The sequence below is a fragment of the Cervus canadensis genome, chromosome 28, assembly GCF_019320065.1.
Source record: "Cervus canadensis isolate Bull #8, Minnesota chromosome 28, ASM1932006v1, whole genome shotgun sequence".
Taxonomy (NCBI): Eukaryota; Metazoa; Chordata; class Mammalia; order Artiodactyla; family Cervidae; genus Cervus; species Cervus canadensis.
The window spans coordinates 31,857,105-31,877,790 of NC_057413.1; the positions used below are offsets into that span (position 1 = coordinate 31,857,105).

The following is a 20,686-nucleotide window of genomic DNA, read 5'->3' on the forward strand; positions in this document are numbered from 1 at the left end:
TTTCTTATATTTTTCCAACTCTGCTTTGTGAGAATCTTCATGCAAGGTTTTCATCTTGGAGAGTTCAGATTCCAAGCCTTTAATTCTGAGTTCCATCTGTTGAGATCCTGTTTTTATCTAAAGCAAATTGAAAAAGGTAACATTTTAAAAATAATTATAAGCTGGAATATTATATTTGTTCCCTTTAGTGTTGAGTCAGTTTTTCAGAGAGAGATTTTAAAAGTGGAAAAAAAAAAATGGAACGGAAGTTTAAAATAATTATTGACAATGTCAAGTGAATTAAATCTGAATTGTAAAATTAAAGTGAAATCATTATTATAGTAGTACTTATATACTGACAATTCAAAGAATAAGAGGATCACCTTGACATTTTAAAAATTGAACAAGACAACTTAAGAATAATTCAAGAGGATGGTACTAGCTCTAAACCACAATGTTTTCTTTTATTCCTTATAGTCTTGTTTTATACCAATTGATCCTATAAGTAAAAGGATTCTCTTGTGAGAATCATTCTGATAGGTCAATTTAGTGATAAGTGTGATGAAAACTGAAATATCTAAAGGGAGGACAAATGTCCCCTTCTTTGAAATCTATAAAACAAACTGCTCTAAGGGAAATAGAGACAACACATAAGCTGCTTACATCTGGAATGTAATCTGCAGTGAAAGTGAATTCAAGCACATGACAGATCAACGAATTAACCTGCAAAAATAGTTTGACTTCTTTTTATTTCTCTGCTAGATCCTGTCTCCCTCTTTCCTCAGTCTCCTGTTTATACTGCTCAACTTGACTGTGTTCTATTATATTCTTTTTTCTATATCACTTTTGAGATTCATTACTTCTTGCTCCAACTTCTTTTTCTTCTCTCTAGTTTTTCACATTTCTTTTCCATTCCTTTCATAGATAATAACTCCTATTGAATACTTGATTTTTCTGCATCCAATGCAGAGAGTTTGAAAATGCAGTTTCCAGCTCTGCTGGAAGATCATCAGTCTTCAGGAATACAACAATACCAATTGATAATGAAGAAAGTGGACTGAGCACAGCCTAACTCAACCCCAGGATCAATATCTACAGATATCTATATTGTAGAGTGTTGGACCAGGAATTACTCAGAAAATAAAGAAAGAGGTTCACACCACCAAGAGTCACAAAACATATTCTTCACTGTCATCTTTGTCACACAAGGTTTGTACTTGATTTTACACTCTTTCATTGTTCTACAATAATGTTTTTCTATCTTTCCTCCATAAAATGACTACAAGTCACCTCTTCATAGACTGTCTCTTACTCCTTCCCCTCATCTTAATGTCCCAGGTTTTTAAAGAAGTTTGAGGGATGGATACTGTATTCAGTTATCTAGGGCTAAGTTAATAAATGCCTCCCACAAGGAGACTGTGAGAATAAGACTCTGATTCATAAATCTTATAAATATGGATTCTAATCCCATAAGCCTTTTTCTGAACTACAAAGACTTTTTGCTAATTTGAATGGCATTCCCAGGAGAAATCCCATTTCCTAATAGATTACTGAGATGATGCATACATTTTTCTCAACAGCAGCAGCAACAACAAAAACCGCCTCATTCTTGTCATGCTTTGTTACTGTCCATTTATGCAAGACAAGAGCTGTGCATATCAATAAATATTCCCTGTTCAACCAATGTATACATAACCAAGATTCTCCCCCATGGCGGGGGGTGGGGGGGAGATGACAGTTTAAAATTAGGGGCTAAACTGTTCTTCAGAGACTAGATAACAGGGGCTGAAGTGAAAAGGCTCAATGAGAGCTGGACAGTCAAGACATCTCCATGAATAAGGAGAGACTCGGTGCCACGTCTCAAATAATGGAGGACTGCTCAAGAGGACTTGGATTACTGTGATCTGTGATATTGAATGGTTTCCCTTGGAAATGAACAGAGATCACTCTGTCGTTTTTGAGGTTACATCCAAGTACTACATTTCAGACTCTTTTGTTGACTATGATGGCTATTCCATTTCTTCTAAAGCATTCGTGCCCACAGTAGTAGATATAATAGTCATCTAAGTGAAATTCACCCATTCTGGTCCATTTTAGTTCACTGATTTGTAAAATATCAGTGTTCACGCTTGCCATCTCCTGTTTGACCACTTCTAGTTTGCCTTGGTTCATGGACCTGATATTCCAGGTCCCTATGCAATATTGCTCTTTACAGTGTTGGACTTTACTTCCACCACCAGTCACATCCACAACTGGGTGTTGTTTGTGCTTTGGCTCTGTCTCTTCATTCTTTCTGGAGTCACTTCTCCACTCTTCTGCAGTAGCATATTGGGCACCTACCGACCCGGGGAGTTCATCTTTCAGTGTCCTATCGTTTTGCCTTTTCGTACTGTTCATGGGCTTCTCAAGGCAAGAATACTGAAATGGTTTGTCTTTCCCTTCTCCAGTGGACCACATTTTCTCCAAATGCTCCACCATGACCCGTCCATCTTAGGTGGCCTATACGGAGTGAATCATAGTTTTATTGAGTTAGACAAGGCTATGGTCCATGTGATCAGATTGCTTAGTTTTCTGTGATTGTGGTTTTCAGTCTGGCTACCCTCTGATGGAGAAGGATGGGAGGCTTATGGAAGCCTCATGATGGGAGAGACTGACTGAGGGGGAAACTGGTTCTTGTTCTGATGGGGGTGGGGTGGGGGAGAGCATGCGCAGTAAATCTTTAATCCAATTTTCTGTCAATGGGTGGGGCTGTGTTCCCTCCCTATTATTTGACCTGAGGCCAAATTATGGTAGAGGTAATGAAGATAATGGTGACCTCCTTCAGAAGGTCCCATGGACACACTGCTACACTTAGCGCCCCTACCGTGCAGGCCACCACCGACCCATGCCTCCGCTGGAGACTCCTGGACACTCATGGGCCTGTCTGGGTCAGTATCTTGTGGGGTCACTGTTCCTTTCTCCTTGGTCCTGGTGTGCACAAGGTTTTGTTTGTGCCCTCCAAGAGTCTGCTTCCCCAAGCCTATGTAAATTCTGGCAGTTCTGTGGTGAGGTTAAAGGCTACCTCCTCCAGGAGGGCTTATGCCATACCCCGGTCTGCTGCATCCAGAGCCCCTGCCCCTGCGGCAGTCCACTGCTGACCCGTACCCCCACAGGAGACGCTCAGACACAGTTCTGTCTCGGTCCATGTGGGGGTCTCTGGGTCCTGGTGCGTACAAGGTATGTGTGAGCCCAAGGAGAGTCTCTGGCAGGCATGGGGTTTGATTCTAAAGGTGATTTCGCTCCTCCTGCCCTCTTGCCAGGGCTTCTCCTTTGCCCTTGGACGTGGGGTATCTCCTCACAGACGTTCCCGTTCCACAGAGCCGTGTAGTTCAACCAGGAACGCTTCAGAGGCTGAAGCAGAACAGTTCTGTGAAGATCTGCAAGACCTTCTAGAACTAACACCCAGAAAGATGTCCTTTTCATTATAGAGGATGGGAATGCAAAATTAGAAAGTCAAGAAACACCTGGAGTAACAGGCAAATTTGGCCTTGGAGTACGGAATGAAGCAGGGCAAAGGCTAATAGAGTTTTGCCAAGAGACTGCACTGGTCATAGCAAGCACCTTTTTCCAACAACACAAGAGAAGACTCAACACATGGACATCACCAGATGGTCAACACCGAAATCAGATTGATTATATTCTTTGCAGCCAAAGATGGAGAAGCCTATACAGTCAGCAAAAACAAGACCAGGAGCTGACTGTGGCTCAGATCATGAACTCCTTATTGCCAAATTCAGACTTACACTGAAGAAATTAGGGAAAATCACTAGACCATACAGTTATGACCCAAATCAAATCCCTTATGACTATACAGTGGAAGTGAGAAATAGATTTAAGGGGCTAGATCTGATAGACAGAGAGCCTGAAGAACTATGGACAGAGGTTCATGACATTGTACAGGAGACAGGGATCAAGACCATCCCCATGGAAAAGAAATGCAAAAAGGCAAAATGGTTTTCTGAGGAGGCCTTACAAATAGCTGTGAAAAGAAGAGAAGCAAAAAGCAACGGAGAAAAGGAAAGATATTCCCATTTGAAGGCAGACTTTCAAAGAATAGCCAGGAGAAATAAGAAAGCCTTCCTCAGTGATCAATGCAAAGAAATAGAGGAAAACAACAGAATAGGAATGACTAGAGATCTCTTCAAGAAAATTAGAGATATCAAGGGAATATTTCAGGCAAAGATGGGTCGATAAAGGACAGAAATGGTATGGACCTAACAGAAGCAGAAGATATCAAGAAGAGGTGGCAAGAAAACACAGAAGAACTGTACAAAAAAGATCTTCACGACCCAGATAATCCCAATGGTGTGATCCCTCACCTAGAGCCAGACATCCTGGATTGTGAAGTCAATTGGGCCTTAGAAAGCATCACTACGAACAAAGCTAGTGGATGTGATAGAATTTCAGTTGAGCTATTTCACATCCTGAAAGATGATGCTGTGAAAGTGCTGCACTCAATGCCAGCAAATTTGGAAAACTCAGCAGTGGCCACAGGACTGGAAAAGGTCAGTTTTCATTCCAATCCCTAAGAAAGGCAATCCCAAAGAATGCTCAAACTACCGCACAATTGCACTCATTTCACACACTAGTAAAATAATGCTCAAAATTCTCCAAGCCAGGCTTCAGCAATCTGTGAGCCGAGAAGTTCCAGATGTTCAAGCTAGTTTTAGAAAAGGCAGAGGAACCAGAGATCAAATTGCCAATATCCACTGGATCATTGAAAAAGGAAAAGAGTTTCAGAAAAAAAACATCTATTTCTGCTTTATTGACCACGCCAAAGCCTTTGATTGTGTGGATCACAATAAACTGTGGAAAATTCTGAAAGAGATGGGAATACCAGACCACCTGACCTGCCTCTTGAGGAACCTGTATACAGGTCAGGAAGGAACAGTTAGAACTGGACATGGAACAACAGACGGGTTCCAAATAGGAAAAGGAATACATCAAGGCTGTATATTGTCACCCTGCTTATTTAAATTATATGCAGAGTACATCATAAGAAACGCTGGGCTGGAAGAAACACAAGCTGGAATCAAGATTGGTGGGAGAAATATCAATAACCTCAGATATGCAGATGACACCACCCTTATGGCAGAGAGTGAAGAGGAACTGAAAGGCCTCTTGATGAAAGAGGAGAGTTAACACGTTGACTTAAAGCTTAACATTCAGAAAACTAAGATCATGGCATCTGGTCCAATCACCTCATGGGAAATAGATGGGAAGACAGTAGAAACAGTGTCAGACTTTCTTTTTTGGGGCTCCAAAATCACTGTGTATGGTGACTGCAGCCATGAAATTAAAAGACCCTTACTCCTTGAAAGGAAAGTTATGGTCAAACTAGACAGCATATTAAAAAGCAGAGACATTACTTTGCCAACAAAGGTCCATCTGGTCAAGGCTATGGTTTTTGCAGTGGTCATGTATGGATGTGAGAGTTGGACTGTGAAGAAAGCTGAGCACCGAAAAATTGATGCTTTTGAACTGTGGTGTTGGAGAAGACTCTTGAGAGTCCCTTGGACTGCAAGGAGATGCAACCAGTCCATCCTGAAGGAGACCAGTGCTGGGTGTTCACTGGAAGGACTGATGCTGAAGTTGAAACTCCAATACCTTGGCCGCCTCATGTGAAGAGTTGACTCATTGGAAAACACCCTGATGCTGGAAAGGATTGCGGGCAGGAGGAGAAGGGGACGACAGAGGATGAGATGGCTGGATGGCATCGCCGACTCGATGGGGATGAGTTTGGTTATACTCCAGGAGTTTGTGATGGACAGGGAGGCCTGTCGTGTTGCGATTCATGAGGTCATAAAGAGTCGGACACGACAGAGAGACTGAACTGAACTGAACTGAGTCCTTTCTTGGGTCTGTGTTTTTGTCAATAAATGAATTGTTTTATCGTCGGAGCTCTTAAATTTCCAACATTACATTTTCGGGAAGCTTGGGCAATTGGCCAGGGTAGTAACGGTCATCAGCCCGACTAAACTTTATAACTGGTTCCCAAAGAGGCAAGGACTTTATAGACATGCTTTGATCCTCTTAATAAACCTATAACACACGAAATATTACTATCTCCACTTTCAGTTCAGTTCAGTTCATTTCCGTTGCTCAGTTGTGTCCGACTCTTTGCAACCTCATGAACCGCAGCACACCAGGCCTCCCTGTCCATCACCAACTGCCAGAGTTTACCCAGACTCATATCCAACGAGTCGCTGATGCCATCCAACCATCTCATCCTCTGTCGTCCCCTTCTCCTCCTGCCCTCAATCTTTCCCAGCATCAGGGTCTTTTCAAAAGAGTCAGCTCTTCACATCAGGAGACCAAAGTATTGGAGTTTCAGCTTCAGCATCAGTCCTTCCAATGAACACCCAGGACTGACCTCCTTTAGGATGGACTGGTTGTATCTCCTGGCAGTCCAAGGGACTCTCAAGAGTCTTCTCCAACACCACAGTTCAAAAGCATCAGTTCTTTGTCACTAAGCTTTCTTTATACTCCAACTCTCACATCCATACATGACCACTGGAAAAACCATAGCCTTGATTAGATGGATCTTTGTTGGCAAAATAATGTGTCTGTTTTTTTAATATGCTGTCTAGGCTGGTCATAACTTTCCTTCCAAGGAGTAAGCATCTTTAAATTTCATGACTGCAATCACCATCTGCAGTGATTTTGGAGCCCAGAAAAATAAAGTCAGCCACTGTTTCCACTGTTTCCCCATCTATCTGCCATGCAGTGATGGGACCAGATGCCATGATCTTAGTTTTCTAAATGTTGAGCTTTAAGCCAACTTTTTCACTCTCCTCTTTCACTTTCACCAAGAGGCTCTTTAGTTCCTCTTCACTTTCTGCCATAAGGGTGGTATCATCTGCATATCTGAGGTTATTGATATTTCTCCCACCAATCTTGATTCCAGCTTGTGCTTCATCTGGCCCAGCATTTCTCATTATGTACTCTGCATATAAGTTAAATAAGCAGGGTGACAATATACACCCTTGATGTATTCCTTTTCCTATTTGGAGCCAGTCTGTTGTTCCATGTCCAGTTCTAACTGTTGCTTCCTGACCTGCACACAGGTTCCTCAACAGGCAGGTCAGGTGGTCTGGTGTTCCCATCTCTTTCAGAATTTTCCACAGGTTATTGTGATCCACATAGTCGAAGGCTTTGGCATAGTCAATAAAGCAGAAATAGATGTTTTTTTGGCATTCTCTTGATTTTTCAATGATCCAGCTGATGTTGGCAATTTGCTCTCTGATTCCTCTGCCTTTCCTAAAACCGTCTTGAACATCTGGAACTTCATGGTTCATGTATTGCTGAAGCCTGACTTGGAGAATTTTGAGCATTATTTTACTAGTGTGTGAGATGAGTACTCTTGTGTGGCAGTTTGAGCATTCTTTGGCATTGCCTTTCTTTGGCATTGAGATATTCACTGACAAATTGCTTTTTTGTTGCTGTTGTTAGCATATTTAGTCTCTTGTGCTTTTTCTCATTTTCTTACAGCAATTTATTTTTAATTTCATACTGGTATGACCAGAAAAAAAATGCTTTATATGATTTTTCTTCTGTAATTTGTTGAGATTTTTTTTGTGCCCTAGCATGTGATGTATTCATATGAATGTTTCATGTGCAGTTGAAAAAGAACGTTTGTTCTCCTATTTTAGGATACAATGTCTTATAGAGATACATGAAGTCCAGTTGATCTATTGTCTATTGTACCAGTGAAGGCCACTGATGCACTTGAGGTGTTGAAGTCCCATATTCTTATTTAATGGGTTGGGCCCAAGTTGGCCCTGTTTCCTTTAAGTGTGTTTTCTCCTGTCCCTTCACCAGGTCCCTTGCCCCTGAGGGGGTGAGACAGGCAGCAAGTGGGGCCTTTGGAGGTTCTTCAGGTAAGTCTGCTGTGGACAGAGGCCTGAGCTCTCTCTGATGCTCTGCATGGGCAGGCACCCATAGTTACTTCTTTCAGTCTGCACAGATTCAGCGTGAGGTTCAAGACTTCTTTGGTTCTCACAGCTGATCACTGCCCCCATTTTCTGCCATTCCTGCCCAGTTGTGGAGACAAGGGGCTTTAGTGATCTCTCTGCATGTATCTGGGCGCAAGATATCATACAGTGGCTGTTGTCAGAGGTCTGGGCTGCTCCTGATGCCCTGCTGAGTAAGCACCAAGCGTTGCGCTCTTTCTGCTGCACCCAGGCTCTACCCCAAAGCCAGGTTACTTCTGCTGCCACAGTCACGTCTTCATCTCTGGTTGTCATTGCTCCAGATTCAATGCCGAACTTTGCCATGGAGTGAGCAGGACCAAAGTGTTTGCTTTTCTAAGGCTAGGACATGTTTTGAGGTGATAAGGAGAAAATCAACAGCTGGTAGAACAGAAGTCTGTTCGCCTTGCCTCAGGCGCAAGCCAGCACATGCTCTCCCTGTGAAGAAAGTCCAAGTTTCCCACTGCCCATCTATTTGCCCCAGCAGTCCTTCCACCACCCAATGGGCTTGTCTCCCTTGTGTTAGACCCCAATTTGTGGGTCTTAAGAATCCCTCCCAAGGGGAGGTGTCCAGCTGTGTATTTCCCTTTTCTTCTGAGTGTCCTCCTAAGGTCACAGATGTCAAGAAGATTGCTTTTCATCCGTTCCTACCTGACTACCTGTGCTTCCTTCTGATAGTCTTGATTGTACTGGAATCCTTCATCCAGTTTTCTGTTACCTTTCATTGAGAATTATTCTACATGTAGATTTAGTTTTGTTGAGTTCATAGTGAGTTTCACATCCTCTTACCCTGTCATCTTGACTGATCCTTCTTCATTTTATTCTATAAATCATATTACATCATCTGCAAATAGTGACAGTTTTACTTCTTTATTTCTAGTGGAATGCTTTTATTATTATTATTATTATTTTAAATAATTTGTCTGGCTAGGACTTCCAACACTTTCTTGAATAAACCAGAAGGAGTGGGCGTTTTTGTCTTGTTCCTTACATTAGAGAAAAAGCTTTAGTTTTTCACCATAACTGTAAGCTTGTCATAAATCACTTTATTTCATATTGGTCTATTCCTGCTCTATCACTTTGTTGGGTTTTTTAGCCATAAATGGATGTTGAATTTTGTCAAATGTTACTAGTACCCAGCCTCTGAGTTCTATGGAAAGGATGTCTGTCAGACCTCAGATGTGTGTTTGATTAGAAATTTGTCTTTCAGAGTGCATCTTTGATGATTAGCAATAGGTCTCTTTTGTGGATCTTTCTCCTGTCTGGCCTTTCCTGCTGTAGAATTTCCTTTAGCATGTGTTGTAAAGCTGGTTCGGTGGTGCTGAATTCTCTTAGCTTTTGCTTGTCTATGAAACTTTTGATTTCGCCATCCAATCTGAATGATATTTTTGCTGGGTAGAGTTCTCTTGTTGTAGGTTTTTCTCTTTCATCATTTTAAATATATCTTGCCACTCTCTTCTGGCCTGCAGAGTTTCTGCCAAAAAGTCAGGTATTAACCTTTTGGGGATTCCTTTATATGTTATTTTTTGCTTTTCCCTTGCTGCTCTTAATATTTATCTTGGTGTTTAATTTGCGTTAATTTGATTAATATGTGTCTTGGTGCATTTCTGTTTGGGTTTATCCTGTATGGGACTCTTTGGAATTCCTGGACTTGGGTGGCTTTCCTTCCCCATGTTAGGGGAGTTTTTGACTATAATCTCCTCAAATACTTTCTCATACCCTTTCTTTTTCTTGTCTTTTTATGGAACCCCTATAATTCAAATGTTGGTGTGTTTATTATTGTTCCAGTGGTCTCTGACACAGTCCTCAGTTATTTTCATTCTCTTTTCTTTATTCTGATCCTTGGTAGTTATTTCTACTATTCTGTCTTCCAGCTCACTTCATATCCATTCTTCTGCCTCAGTTATTCTGCTATCTACTCCTTCTGAAGTATTTTTAATTTCAGTACTGAGTTGTTCATCACTGTTTATTCTTTATTTCTTCTAGCTGTTCATTAAATGAGTAAATCTTTCTTGCATTTTCTCCATTCTATTTTGATATTTTGAAACTTCTTTACTATCATGAATTATTTTACAGATAGGTTGGCCTATTTTCTCTTCATTTATTTGGTCTTGTAAATTTTTACCTTTCTCTGTCATCTGGAACATTTTTTTTTCTTGCCGCCTCATCATGTGTGTGTGTGTGTGTGTGTGTGTGTGTGTGTGTGTGATGACTCTGGCTGTATTCCCATCTTGTTAGTTGTTTGGCCTGACATTTCCAGAAGTGGAGTTTGCAGGCAGTTAGTTGGGTACAACCAGGTCTTGGTGTTAAGACGTGAACCTCTTGCATACTTTATTCTGATTAATATTTCCTGGGGCCCGACATTCTCTGTTACTCAAGAAATTCGAACTCAGCCACAGGGGCTTACACCTCATCTCTGGCCTGTGAACTGGGCTCCCACATGATGTGGGGTGTGAGGGAGGAAAAAAAAAGACAGAGAAAAGAAAAAAGAAGAAGAAGAAGAACAGTAACCAAAAATAAAGAATAACAACTCCTGAAGGGGAAAAGCTGACTCCAACAGCAAAGAGAGAGAAATTAGGCTGTCTCATAGACTGAGCTGCTAGGCCTGTTGTCTCTTGCTGTGCTCAGGAGAACACTTCTTCTTTTGATTACCATCCTGTGGGACGTATTAGTGTAAGTCATTTAACCACCAGAGGCAGACCATGTACAGGCATCACCTGGCAGCAGATGCAAAAACTGTGGTTTCTGCCGAGGGCAAAAACTACGTTCTGGGAGATACTGATGAGCTGGGGTGAGACCAAGGCAGAATGCAGAGATCGCCTCTGATGGCTTCTGCTCCCTGAAAACACTACCTTAGGTCCCTGGATTTATATCATACCATAAGCCTGCTCCTCAGGCCAGAGCTCTTAGATCAGCAAATATGCCTCCTCCACTGTGGGAAAAAAGTGTGGGGCATCTTTCAGTCTGCTATCTGTGCAATGCTCTGGGGTTGATAGCCTACCAAAAAGTGTCTGTCTGACATGAAAGAATACAAGACTCCCATTGTCTCCAGAACCAGATGATCAAGGAGGTTCCCTTGGCAGTAGCTACAGAAATCAGGGCACCAGAAGCCTGTAAAAGCTTCCTTCTGATAGAATCTGGTGCTCTGGAGTATGGCAGAGATAGCATGCAAACATGCCCTCTGCTGACTGTAGCTAGGTGGGTACCTATTGGTGAGTACCCCCATAAGAAGAAGAAGAAAAATAGATGGTGCCTGTTGTCCAGAGCAAGACAGAGAGAATGCATATCCAGACTGGTATGCCCCCCCAGTCTCTGTCCCCCAAGTGTTCTAGCACACTCTTTGCTGTGTGTTTTAAATCAGGTGTGTGCCCCTCAGGTCAATGCTGTAATACATGCAAATGATTCTCTCTCACTTAAAGTCTGCACAATGGGCTGGGCCATTGGATGGGTGAGTGTGATTCATGAGCTCTTTAAGATCTGTTTCTTAGATCATGGCAGTCTTAGGGTCTTGTGTAATACATGCAATCTCTGCTGGTTTTCAACGCTAGATGTTTGGGGGGCTCATTTCTCATATGTAGGTCTTAAACATTGGGGTACTCCATGTCGGGTTCAAGCCCTTTGCTTCTCAGGGAGAATCTCCTATTTTTGAGTTCCCTCCCTACTGTGTGTTGCAGTGTCAGAGGTGGGGTTAATTGTGAGATGTGGTCTGCCTTCTCACATCTGATTCAGTGTGTGTTTTTTCTCTTTTGCCTGATGTGTAGTTATTGCTCAGCCAGTCTTTAGACCCCCAGCCCCGCCCCGAGGAAATTATTCCACATAGAGCTGTAAAATGGGTGTGTCCGTGGAAGGTGGTGAGCAAAGCATCTTCCTGCATCACCATCTTGAATCAGAACCTTGACAGTGTTCTTTCTATAACTTTTCTATTTCAATTTTCTATCATTTAAGACTTGAATCTAGGAAAACCATTAAAAATGTAGCTGGGAATAAATACAAACCAACCAAATGAAAAGAAGCCAAGTTGTTTGTTCGGAGCTTGCTTTAACAAGGGAGTCAGCCACCATTACTTGTGTTGGCCAGAGATCCAAAGCTTGGCAGGGGAGGGGGGAGCTTTACAGGGGAGATAATGGGAGGCTTTGGGTGTGCCCTGAGTAGAGGCTGTTGGAACTGGGAAGCTGTTGACAGCTAACTAGAAGTAGGGCATATTTGTAACGTTTGCATTTATTATCGTCTTTGGCTGTGCTGGGTCTTCACTGTGGCACTCAGGCTTTCTCTAGCTGTGATGAGTAAGGTGTTCATTGTTGCAGAGCTCGGGCTCTAGGTGTTCAGGCGTCAGTAGTTGTGGGCTCCAGAGCACAGGCTCAGGAGCTGTGGTACACGGGTGTAGTTGCCCTAGGGCCTGTGGGATCTTCCCAGAGCAGGCAGCAAACTCATGTTCCCTGCATTGCCACACAGGTTCTTAGCCACTCTACCACCAGGGAAGTCCCAAAGTAGGGCACCTTATGTGACTGGTTAGGTATATATATTTGGGTTCTCTGGTTTGTCCTAAGCTGGAAGCAGTGAGAAAAGTTAGAAATGTTGTTATTTATTAATCAAGTCCTGGTCATTTGGACAGGCTATAACAGTCTGATGTCAGGGAGGGGTACTGGTGACTAAGTAATAAGTACAGTCATATGATCCTTTCATTCGAATGTGACTGAGCCCCAGTAACAACCCTGGACACCAAGGCTTAATGATGGCTAACACTGCTCTGCACACACTGTCACACTGTTTGCTGAGAGAGCTGAGCACTGTACAAGCCCAGAGGAGAGACAACCAGAAACTTGCATCTGGTTCCCTCCATCTTTTTTTTTTTTTTTTCCTGACATAAACTGTAGTAAGCATTGTCTGAGTTCCAGGTAGGATGAACTGAAACTTGACTAAGGCAGGAAGGGAGGCTCAGAGGAGGGAGGTGGGTGGAGCTGCAGGGCCGAATGTCCCGGGGAGGGGGTGGCGTGTCCCAGCCTCCGCCTCCATTGCTCCTTCCTCACCCTCAGGAGCCCATTGTGACCAATCACAGCTCGAGAATGTGGGCCTAGAACGTTAGCCCCCAAGCACACCCTGTGCCCAGTTTCCTGAGGGCAGCCATGTGATGCAGACAGTGGAAAATACTCTCTTTTCTCTGAAAAGCACTTCTGATACAGACTGAACTCCAGCTCCAATTCCTGGGAGATCGATACCATCCTCCCCTTTCTGTGTACACTAGGGCTCCTTTTCTGGATCCTTCCTTGGCTCGAGAATAACCCGTTCTTTCCTCCTCCTCAGAAACATGGAACCATCAGGAAGATAAGGAAACCTTGGCTGAGACCCACAAGTACGTGATCCTCTCTTTTCTATTTTTGTTTCTACGCTTCTGAATCATCTATAGAGAGATTCCTGAGAAGGGAAAGAATAGGACATCTATTCTCATGGAAGAATAAAACATTACCCTCTGGAGACAACCAGGCTGGACAGGGGGCAGAGTGAACACGTCTCTCCAAAGATCTCAGATATCAGTTTTCCAGGTATGTTCGAGGGCTCCACAGTAGCTCCCAAACACAGTGACCAGGGCACGAGGACTGGATACTGAGTTCAGTCTCAACTACAGCAAGGTGCGCGAGCACCACTTCACCAGCCGTGAATAGGTATCTTGGACAGGACTGATCTGAGGACAGTGCTGAGGTCTTGAGAGTCTTGGAGTGGGGCGCTGGACTCAGAAACAGAGGACCACCTGACAGAGTCAGAGTCACCCATTGTTCTGAGAATGTGTGCGTTTTTGAGCAGAGGAGCAATGACAAAAGATCCGGGTGAATCTCAGTTCAGAAATCCTTATGTGTTTCAAAAAGGGAAAACAAAATATTTTTATCCACCTTAGAAATTCGTGAAAAGAAAAACCACAGAGCTCTGTTAGTGAAACGCCAAAAGTCATATTATGTATGGACACTGAGAGTCTGATGCTTGTCCAGAGAGGAGAGACTGAGAATTGGGTCTCAAGTCCTCATTTTTTCTGTGTCTCAGCATCAAAAGGAGCCAAAGCAGAGAAGTGGGAGTAGGGAGAGGAGTGGAGCTTTGAAAGGTACATTCTGCCATTCAGCTATGTGTGCCCCTGGAGGTAGCCCCATCTCTCCGACCCTGAGGGCCCAGGTCCACCGGCTGGGAGGAGGCCAGTGGCAGGGCCCGTCCCTTGGCAAACAGAACCCTCAGAGAAGCTCCTGGAAGAACAGGACCCAGACACTACCCAGATTCCATGTAGAGAATGAAGCTGGAGGGGCCTGGGAAAAGGTTTGGCCCAGCAGGAGCCTCTGGGCTGCACTACCAATAGCAGCTGGATTGGGAGGTGGGACTCCAGGTTCAACTGTGGACACATTGTTTTGTTTTTTTAATTAATTTATTCATTTTAATTTGAGGTTAATTATTTTTGCACATCATTTAACATTTCTCAGATTCATCTATGCAGTGAATGCTGCCCATTCTCCCTCACAAAGGGACTGGTGAAGGCATCAAGGGGTAGTGGGTATGAAAGCACTTTTTTAATGTAAACCCTATCACAAGCTTCACCATCACTGTCAGGGCTCATGTGGCCTTGGACCCTGGCACTTGGTTTCCAATATCCCAATTGTGTCCCCTTAAAGGGATACTGCAGTCAGCCTCCTGTAATACCCCTATGCCCTGGCTTCCTCACCATGACCCAGTTTGCTGATTTCCAGCTTGCAGAGGTTGCCTGGAACCACTGGAAGAGGTCTGGGAGGTGACACCGCTTCTGCAAAGGGAGAGAATCATCCCCTTCTCTCCTCAGTGGTTCTTCTTTCCAGAGCCTATGGTGTGACCCCAGGGCTGCAGGTAGCCTGGGGTTGAACTGGAAGGGGGAGTCCTGGGGGTGGGTTATGGCTAAAATCCTGGGGTGAGAGACAGCACGGACATTGTGAATTCAGTATGGGGCTCGTGCAGGGCAGTTGGTTGCAGATGACCACCCCTTCCCAGCCTGCCCAGTTCTCCGGGCCCAGAAACTCCTGGCTGCAGGTCGATCCTCATGTCTGCTGCAGACATCTGGGCCAGTTCCCTGACAAAGGCAGCTTTCATCAGGTCTCCTCTCAAGATGCCCCAGGGGAGATGTGCAAAGAAACACCTCCTGGAGCCCAACAGCTGTGGCGGAAAAAGTCCGCTCCCTATGTCCTCCATGTCTCCTCTGCCCAAACAGTCTCTGCCACGAGCCTCAAGCATTTCTCCAGCTTTTCTCCAGGCTTAGTTCCCGCCTTAGTTTCCACTCACTCAGAATCATCCCTGAGAGCCTCGCCAACACCACAGCCTCTCTTTCCCCTGGACAGTCTTCCACCCACTGGTTTTCTCTCCTTCCCACCATGTCATCCTGATACAGGGACCTGCCTTCCACCTCAGCACCATTAGGCTCCTTGCTGACCCTCCGTCAGGGTGAGCCCATGGCACTAACAACGGGCACCATCCCACAAAGGTCACGCCCATGCTCCCCTTGGAGACCAGCCATCGTAGGGATCGTCCGTTCCAGCTATCCTCTTCCTACCCTGTCTTGGTGGCGGGGGCTGCCAAAGAATGGAGCTTCTCCACCTTGACACACTTGGGGACCCAAAAGAATACCTTCCCATACACTCATCAGAGGCATGATTTTGGTGAGAGTCAAGAAACAGACAGGTAGAGGCAGGTAGCCTCTTTTTTGTCAGCACAGATGTGCAGAAGCTGCTAGAAATGTCAATCACCAAGAGAGTGGAATTAACGTTTTGGAAGGAGTAAGAAAAGGAGGAGGAGGCAGGCTTCCAATGTGACTTCACTGGGGACGGGAATTAAGTCGCTGAGTGACATGCAGGACACCTTGGGCACCAGAATTTCTGGAAAATAAAAAGCAAACCAGAACAGATGCTTGGTCACATGGGGACCCACTGCCCATCTCACACTCTCTTTCCCAATGGAACCATCTTCCTCTCAACTGAAGACTGACTATGATGAAGTGTCTTGACCTATAGTCCAAAATAAGGCACAAACTTTGATCCTCAATACAATTCAAATCCTACAATGTCACTTTTTTAAAAAGCACCTAGAAAGTGGGCAAACTTTACCCTCTTTGGTTAGAAAAATCTCAGCAAGTCTTTAGCCAGATCACCCCCAATCTTCCTCAGGAAAACAGGTCTTCCCAGGCACGCAAATCTGTCTCCATTGTTCCTGGGGATCTGATCAGACCTGAGGTTCAGGAGAGACTGGAGTGCCCTCTTTCCAAAAGGTTCATGCAGCAAGAGAGTGGCCGCCCCGCAGAACCCAAGAGTCTCAGAAAGTGATGCAGCCTCAGGTCGAATCCCCAAGGCCTTGGCAGGCAATGGACACAAAGAGACCTTCTGCAGGTCTAGGCAAAAGCAGCCAGGAAACACAGAAAATGGCATCCTGGTACCTAGCAAGGATCCCAACAGGAAAGCTCCTGAGCCAAGATGTAAAGCAGAGCATGAGGAGGTTCCTAAAAGTTTTGTGCATGACCTCAGCAAACCCTCCAGTGAAGGTCCCAAGTGCAAAGCCTGAGTTAGAAAGAGAGTTGAGCCCAGGCAGGAAGCATCCAGAAGAAATCCTGAGGGTCTTTATAAACAGGAAGTCACAGCAGATCCATGAGGGTTGGATCCCTGTTAATGTCTATTGTTCAAGGCTTTCTGCCAACCACTTCATAGACCTTCCTGGACAGTCAAATGCTCCTATGGGAACAGAAAACGCAGGTTGTTCTCAGGATTGGGAAGCTTCCATGTAGACTTCCTATGAGTCTCTTGTCCTCAGTCCTCATATTGAACAGGAGCTGGAAGCTCATATAATAAAGTTTCAGGTGAGGCACAGATGGGTCCTTCTCCTAGGTTCATATATAGCTTGAAGTTGAAAACTTCTCATCACTTACGACTTCCAAGATCCACCTTGAAGATTACCAGTGACTCTGGGGACCACCCAAAAACCCAAGTTAAGAGAGGGCTCAGGAAAACATTCTCATCCCCATCCAGGAGAGAAAGTGATAACAATCCAGGCAGTGCCCACCCTGGAGAGTACCTGCCCTGCCCCCTACCAGGCAACTGAGAAAACCTGGGGGGCTCTGGGAGGAACCTCAACTGGAAACGTCCAGAAGCCCTCAGAGGCCCCTCTGGCTGGACAGGAAGACAAGCCACCTTCTCAGGCCCCCACATACACCTTTGGGGGCAGAATTTGGCACAGTGAGTCTATTGTGGGGGCTGACAAAGGCAGCTTGGAGCCCAGTCCACATCCAGCAATGGCCAGGAATGAGCCACAGGAGGAATCTGGGGATTGGGCCACCCCAGAAACTTGCTCTAGTGTGACTGTCATGGACCCTGATGAATGTTCCCAATCTTCCAGAAAACAAGAGGTTGTGGAGGGTGACCCTGCTTAGAAAGGTTCTTTTGAATCTAGTCTACTAATCAAATCCCAAATAATTAATATTGATATAAGATCATGGTCTCCAAGGTCCCATAAAAATCCCTCCTCAAACACAAAGTCTGTTGCCACAAATGCAGAAGATGTATACTTTGATGAACAGTTTCATAAGCTTAAGTTCCAGGGGTTCATAGACTGGCAGAAACGGGCTCAAGGCCAGGCCACTTGCCTGCTCTTTCAAGACTGTGCCGCTGGGAGGCTTCTCAAAACCTGTCACTCAGATATATTCATTGCCACAAACACCTTGGCTTCCCAGGAAACTCTGTGCTGTTCTGAAACCCTGTCCAATTCCCACACATGTGATGTTATGTCCAGTGGAGGGAGCAGCCAGGGACAGCAGAAAGCCCTGAGAAGGCAGCCCCAACCTAAGGGTCAGCAAAGGAAGTTCGTCTCCACTGATGCGAGAGAGACTAATAGGAGGCCCAAACTACAATAGCATAAAAACGGGTTGGTGGTACAGAGGTTCTACCAGGCCTGCAGGATGAGCCACCCTGGCCAGAAAAAGGAATCAGCAGAGTCCCTACAAAACAGTTAATCCTGAAGAAGGGACAGGTTTCTTCAGAAAACCGCTTTAAAGAAAAGATTAAGCAGTTTCTGCAGTGGATTTGCCCCTGAAGGCAAAAGACTGGAACAAGCCCTGCAAAAAGCAAGCCTGCAGCAGACACAGCCCAGAGGCAGGGGACTGTCAAAAGAAGTCTGATTGCGAACAGCAAGGTTGTTGAGGCTCAGGCTCTCATGACTGACATCTGTTGGACAGATCTTATAGGAGAAGATGGAGCTTCACCATGGACCACATCTTCGGAGCTTCACTGGTACAAAGCAGAACTTCAGGCCCCATTAAGTCCAGCTTACTGCTACCACGGCTTTCTCTGAAATCAAGAGCAAAGGAGAGTGATGAAACAAACAGCCCACCACCAGCGAGCTACCCCCATAGGCCATATGTATCCTACAAAGAGGAAGTGGACCAGTCCCAGGAACAACACGTGGACCTTCCCACCCAGGGAGCCAGGTCCCCGGCAGGGCAGAGCCTGCCAGCACGGATCAAGAGTGACAAGTGTCCCAGGCCGTCCCCTCCACAGCCCAAGGCACTATCTTCTTCAGAAATACACCTCTGCTGGTCAATCAGAACATCCCTATCACAGCATTCCTGGTAGGAAAATTCTTCTCCAAGAAAAAATGCATACCGTGCATATGAACAGTTTTTCTCTCATGTTAGCACATCCTCTGTGTTAAAAGCTTCTTCCTACCAAAAAAATTGTTTTCTGAAATAAATGTCTTTTCTCCTGAGAAATGGTGCTCTGTCTGTGCCCTGCTTGGAGAAAGGAAATGGGTCAGGGTCCACTCTTCCCAGGCGCCTGCTTTGACTTCCATATGGGATGGGCTCATGGAAGGAAAGTGAACCCCAGCATGGATACTCATCCACACCCTAATTCCCTCCCTGCACCTCAGTGTCCATAATACCAGCACAGCATTACAGAAACAAGCAACAGCATTCAGGACATGTCACGGTGAACTAGACCTGAAGACCTCCCTCTTCTCAGGATGCAGCTCAGTCCTGCCCACCTCTCTCTCTGCCTTGAACTTATGAGTCTGTAGGGGAAGAGTTTGCCCAAGCTGAAATTCCCCCCAGGCTCACAAAGTGTCAGAAGCAAGTTCACCCGTCAGAATAAGGAGGGGAGTTTGGGGCAGTGCTGGCCCCGAGTCCAGGGTGGGAGAAACCTCATCCACGTGTCATGGTGGGATTAGATGACACTGTCCTGGAAGCTCCTCCTCTTTCAGATGGAGCTGTAATGAGACATGCCAGGCCTGTCACCCTTCCCCTGTTTTTCTCATGCTCTGGAGAGGGGGTGAGAATGAGGATCACACTCAGCTCTAAGGGTTGCAGTGTGGAGCATGAAGGCCCCTGAGGGCTGGTCCACCCCTGCCCTGGAGAAGAGGACAGCTCATAGTACTCACCTCTGCCAGGGAATGGGCAGGGGGCATGTCTGTGTTCAGTCACCTCACTGTCTGAGGGTGGGACACAGTACCCCTAGTGTCACATGCAGGGAAAGGAGGCAGGTGTCAGAGGTGCGCATAGATGGTGCAGTGACCAAGGAGCCCCTGGTGTCCAGCAGCATCTACACGCCCAGAGGAAAGAAGTTACGGGGCCGTTGGCCCTGGGCGGCCCCACCCCAGAGCCTCCCCTCTACTCCAGTTCCCAGAGCCCAGACAGAGGGAGGTCACCTGGAGTCCCTGACAGAGGGCCAGGCCCTCAGAAGCAGCAGAGCCTCCAAGCAGGCAATCTCCACCTCTCCAGAGTGTAGTTAATCGGCTTTCTCAGGACTGGGAGCTCAACACAGACTCATGGTCCGGGACCTCTACCTATGCATGTGGCCCAAGGAGGCTCCCAGAGGACAGGTGGCACTCAACAGGCCCAGGGGCTCTGCTGTGTCATAGCGAGTCTCAGCTGTCATCAGCCTTGCTCAGCCCTGAGCCTGGACAGGGAGGCAGCCAGCAGACAGGATGTGTCCCCTGGTGTGTGGGAAGTGACCTGTAGAGAAGGGTGCAGTCAGCTATCTTCCCCAGAACCCATCTACACAAGAAACTGTGAGTCACTCAGTCCTTTCCAACTCTTTGAGCCCTGCAGGCTCCTCTGTCCATGTAATTTTCCAGACAAGAATACTGGAGTGGGTAGCCATTCCCTTCTCCAGGGCATCTTCCTGACCCAGGTTTCTGAGCCAGAACTCCTGAATTGCAGGCAGATTCTTTACCATCTGAGTCACCAGGGAAGCCCTGGAAGGCAAGGAGACAAGAGCAATTCTCTAGAGCGATTCGGGGCTCTGTGTCAGAGTCACTAATGGGGTAGAGAGACTGGCTCCAGCAGGGGGCACTGATCCAGGTGACAGCTGGAATGGGCCTGCCCCCACGCCTGTTAGGGCCCCCCCCCACGGGACCAGGTCCAGGTCTGCATGTCGGCGTGCACAGGCCTGCTTGTGCTGAGGTCTCTGCCTGGAGCCAGGTCGTGCCTCTGGGCCCCATCCCTCAGGGTGGGCACAGCAGTGGGGGCTCAGACAAGGTCTAAGGGAGCGGCTGGGACTCAGGGCACAGAGTGGCCTCCAGAGCTCAGGAGAGAGGGAGGCACACGCAGAGACTCTGAGCCTGGGGGTTGCCTGGTCCTCAGAGGCATCAAGAGGTCAGTCCTGAGGGTGGGGGAAGCTGACCCTGAAGACACATGTGCGGAGAAGTGACACACAGGGACA

At 46.0% G+C, this 20,686-nt stretch overlaps 1 protein-coding gene and 1 pseudogene across 3 annotated transcripts in view; one reads left to right on the forward strand and one right to left on the reverse strand.

The window, feature by feature from the left end:
- LOC122429463 overlaps positions 1-20,686 on the reverse strand; it is a 174,452-nt gene that overhangs the window by 43,034 nt on the left and 110,732 nt on the right. The window lies entirely within an intron of this gene.
- LOC122429271 lies at positions 15,481-16,306 on the forward strand (annotated as a pseudogene).